Source organism: Cibotium barometz, chromosome 27 (assembly GCF_041138505.1).
Source record: "Cibotium barometz isolate CiBa-2024 chromosome 27, ASM4113850v1, whole genome shotgun sequence".
In the NCBI taxonomy this organism is placed as follows: Eukaryota; Viridiplantae; Streptophyta; class Polypodiopsida; order Cyatheales; family Cibotiaceae; genus Cibotium; species Cibotium barometz.
The window spans coordinates 54,053,246-54,058,353 of NC_141072.1; the positions used below are offsets into that span (position 1 = coordinate 54,053,246).

At 41.4% G+C, this 5,108-nt stretch overlaps 1 long non-coding RNA gene across 1 annotated transcript; it reads right to left on the reverse strand.

The window, feature by feature from the left end:
* Window positions 1-2,664: 2,664 nt before the first annotated feature.
* LOC147623527 (uncharacterized) lies at window positions 2,665-4,767 on the reverse strand. The gene is made up of 3 exons (XR_015269424.1): window positions 4,688-4,767; window positions 4,458-4,596; window positions 2,665-2,884 (listed from the first exon to the last, which is right to left on the reverse strand). It is a non-coding gene; the product is annotated as an uncharacterized LOC147623527 (long non-coding RNA).
* Window positions 4,768-5,108: the final 341 nt, after the last annotated feature.

Here is a 5,108-nt window from a genome sequence, read left to right on the forward strand (position 1 = left end):
AAAGCAAGTGAACTAGCTATCAAGAAGGAGTCATCAAGTTCTCCTTCTACTGCTTCGGCTGGAGAAGATGGTGTTTTGTGTGGCTCAATTTTACAAGTAGCGGACCCATATGTTCAGCTACTGGACCCACAAATATGTAGTGGATACATTTATATAAATAATGGACTCATTTATATATGTAGTGGACCCATTTACATAGCTAATGGCCCATTTATAGGTAGCGGAGTCATTTATATATATATTTGACCCATTTGTATAGGTAGCGGACCCATATCTTTAGAAAGTGTACCCATCTATAGATAATGGACCCATTTATATAGATAACTCACCTATTCTTAGATACACGAGACCCATATGTAAAGGTAATGTGCCCAATTATAGGTAGCAGACCAAATTATATAGGTAATGGAGCCATCTATATAGGTAGCGGACCAAATTGACAAATTTGGAGTTAGTATGTTTAAGATATGTCCAAAACTATATGGAGTAATTGATTCCCAAAATGTGAGATTTTTTTCAAATTACCTAATATTGACTTAAATATCTAAAGATGAGATTCATACATAGATTATGAGAAACTGTGAAATGTTAAAAATGCTTGATGAGAAATTCTCAACAGAATAAAAACAAAGCTCTAAATATGAGATCCTGGAATATCATTAGCAACTGTCAAATGGGGGAGGTAAATAATATTTATTGATAGATGACACATATGTATAGTGGACCCATTAATATAGGTAGTGGAACCATATGTATAGGTAATGGACCCATATATATAGATAATGGATCCATTTATATATGTAATGGACCCATATGTGTAGATAGTGGATCCAATGTATAAATGGATATATATATATATATATATATATATATATATATATATATATAGAGAGAGAGAGAGAGAGAGAGAGAGAGAGAGAGAGAGAGAGAGGATGGACCACCATTATATGGGTTTGCCAATAGGGTGGACCCATTGTATAAGGCGATGGATCCCTTGTATATGGGATGTATGGATTTGCTGGGCTTATTGTTGCAATGCACTTAGGAGGTGTTATAGTTGTTTCCTCCATCGAATAAATTTGTGACCTTATCATTAGAAAATGATAAGGAAACCAGTAGAGTAGACAGGACTTGTAAGACTCCAAGAACCAAAAAACGCAGAGCTTTGAATAAGACCTCATGGTTCCTTCACTAAGGTTGATCTATCTAAGTTAAAGGAGAAAGTATGGACAAAAAGTCATGTGAAGTGTATGTAGAAAGATATCCATTTTCCTTACATTCAATGTGATGAAGCCGATTCAAAGAGACCGACAACCCCTATTTAGTTTGGGTCCACCCCATACAATTGGCATACCTCATATAATGGGCCCACCTCATATAACGGGTCCACCCATACAATGGGTCCACCTCATTTAATGGGTCCATGTCATACAATAGGCGCACCTCTCTAATGGATCCACCCCATACAATAGGTGCACTTCATCTAATGGATCCACCCCATACAATGGAATTTGGATGAGATTGCATGTAAAAATACAAGGACGTCTCACAAGATCCACTACCTAATATACAATGGGTCCGCCATAATGGATCCACCAGCTTTTGTTTTTGTCAGTTCACAATTTTTTAGCAAGCTAGTGAAAGCATGTCCAGTTAACAGATCCAAACTTGTATCGACAAAAGCCTTCACCCTCTCAAAAAATATATTTGGAGCACTAGCCTTGTCCACTCTCTTACGCTTTGGCTCCATGAAAGGAAACCTCCCTTATTTTGCATTTGCGAAAAGCCTTCACAAGACTCCTCATGGCACCCACCCTGCGATCTATATTGTGACCATTTTTCTTCACATGGATGTCATGCTCCATTCGATGAGTACATATTTGTTATTGCCACGTCGCTAGGTATAAGGTAGACCCATTGTATAAGGGATTGACCATTCGTATAAGTGATGGACCCATTGTATGGGGTGGACCCATTCTATGAGGTGGGCCCATTACCTTTGCTGGACCCATTATATGAGCTGGGGCACCCATTATATAAAGTGGAGCCATTCTATGAGGTCGGCCCGTTATCTCCGATGGTGAGGTGGGCCCAGTATATGGAGTGGACCCCCATTTGAACCCCATTATATGAGGACGGACCCATTTTATAAGGGGTGGACCAAATAGGGTAGACCCACACATACACACATAGACATCTCACATGATACTGCACTCCCTAACGGGTCCAACCCTTATATGTAGACATTCACCATAGCTTTCCAACAACTGGCATGGGAGAGAAGGCAAAAATACATCGAAACCACGGGAATTGAAACACAGCATGGAAGAAGCTAACTTTTCCATCTTTAAAATGATGATGGAAGTTGGTATCTGTGAGCACCCCTTATAGAATGGGTCCACCCTTGATAGAATAAGGCCATCCTTATACAATGAATGGACCCATATGTATAGATAGTGGACCCTCCACCTCCGCCGCCGCCGCCTCCTCATCATCATCATCATCGGGAGTTTCAGTACTCTCGCACCATTCCAGCCTAAGTCCTCAAAGTTCTTTTTATTACAAGAAAAAATCAAATTTTGTTTATTAAAAAGAATCAAACGAACATGTGCATGCAAATTTTGTTTTAAAAATATTCAATAAAATCATGTTTTACCATGATTATCGCAGCCTCTGCATGTGGTCGAGTGGTAAACTCACGCCATTGTATGTTCTTGGCGCGTTTTACCGATGACTCAGATTGATGTATTTTTGGTCTGCCCAAATGGACATGCTCAGGGCTACGATCATGTAGCTCGTGCAAATGTCCATTGATAAGCTTCATTGTCTTGAATTTTTTGCCGCAAATGCCACACTCTTTGCTGTATTTTGAGTGGTGAATAACCTACAATAAAAACATAGCAAACATCCTCTCTCTCTCTTTCTCTCTTACAAAATTTTGTACACACACACACAATAAGTTTTTTACATCTTTCATTTTTTATGAGATTCGCCAACCACCACTACTGGACATCCTGGGACCCTGATGTGTATATGCTACTCATCTTCTCATGAGAGGAGATGGGCACCTCCACGCACGACATCTTCAAGCACTCGCCTTTGTGTGTATGCATAAACAAAGGCGATATGGTTTAGGCATGGGCAAAACAAGTAGTAGGCAAGCCAGCAAGATCCTAATGTTGATGATAAAACTTGGCAAGAGGCTTATTTCTCCCACCCAAAAGCTAGCATACCATCCAACATAAATAAAGCTAGTACCAAGGAGCTATTTTATAAATATAAGCTCATTTTTAAGCATGAAAAAGCTGTAGTGCCAGCATTATTTGTGTGATTATTAACCATTGTGTGAGTAAAAGAAAGAGAGAGAGTGCAAAGGAGAGAAGAGAAGGGAGCTTCATTCATGATATTATCACCACATTAAGAAAGGAGGTAAGATTAATCTCTTGCTTCTCAATGCACAAATCTCTTGCTTCTCAATGCACAATAGTGACATAGTGATGTGGGTTTTTCATAGAGCCGCTTTTGCACTAAGAATGCCACCTCCCCACTCCTTCTCCCCCATGTAGATAATCCTCCCATAGCATTTTTCAGTGTATAATTCTGTTTTTCTCCAAAGGCATCCCATGTGAATAAAGGGTAGATGAATCCATGGCAAGATTATGGCCAAGATTTGTCATAGAATGACATTGCATTGCATAAGGCACTAGTGGACATGGATGCAAAGTGTGGTTCTCTCACACAAAGCATGAGAGGTACATGATAGAGTTGCAAAGCTACCCGTTTCTTCGCCAAATGGGTTCGAAAGATCACAATTGACTAGCACGCCTACTAGATTTCTTCCGACACACAAGAGCTCTCTCTCTCTCTCTCTCGAACACAGCACATCATAAGACTTCAATTCACTTCATGACTTCACTTTAACTTCACAGCATAAATACTTCATAGTAGCAACACAAGAGCATTAGACATTGAGAGCCACGCTCTCCCGCATGACTTCATACATCTTCATTCCTGAATATACATTGCACTTAGTATACATTCCTGAGTATACATTGAGGCTGATTTGAACCTACCTCTGCAGATTCGCGCTCTTCAACCTGCAACACCACTTGCTTGCTGCACTTCAAGAAATCTCAGTCGAAGGAGAGTATGCACCTTTAACGGGCGCTGGCTGCTCGACACGTCCTCCTGCAGACCCGTGTGCTCTCACGCAGGCGCTCTTTTGCTGACTGTGAGAAGAGGCGGAGCTTCGAGGCTTGAGGAAGAGGCACGCGCGCTCAAGATAACCCCACCCAGTGAGGCCGCGGCCTGCGCCTCACAGAGGAGTACCCGCTGCTAGGTGGGTAACCCTAGCAGCAGACGCAGACGCAGACGCAGACGAGAGACGACAGACCAGACGCAGACGAGAGCGAGAGAGAGAGAGAGAGAGAGAGAGAGAGAGAGAGGAGAGTTCTTACCTTTGCAGGTGCAGCAGCCATGGCCCTCGTTTGTCTGTCGTTGCTTCAATTGCTTGCCTTCCGTGGGAGAATGAAGCTTCCCGTAATCGAGTAAAAGGAGAGAAGGCTAATCAACATCATGAGCCTTCATTCCCGTAACCTAGTAAAAGGAGAGAAGGCTAATCATCATCATGAGCTTGTGCCTTGGCAGCTTATAAAACTGTGTGAGAGAGAGAGAGAGAGAGAGGTACCTGGAAATTCAGCACACGACTCGAGAAAAGTTGCTGAAGGTGGCATGTAAACTTGACAACAAGCGTAGTTTGTGTGTAGATGGCCCTAACTTTAGTCCTAATATTATATACAGCTTTGAAATTGCTTAGCCTTCCTATTATTATCCTTTATCCACGTTTTTTGGGAACCCATTCAACAACCCAAAGTAAGAAACTCTAACCCTAATTACATGCATGCAAACCTGAAAATTGAAGGCCTACCATACCCTAGACTTCAACTTGAAGGACACTCCAAGCAAAGAAAATTAAGCTCTCTCTTACTGCATGGACATGAATATGCATGTTACTTTAATATGTAGGGATGGTGTTGATCACGTTGTTGTTGAGGTTCTCGAGATCCCATGATGTAATCTATTGTACTCCCCCCTCCATCTGTAACTCC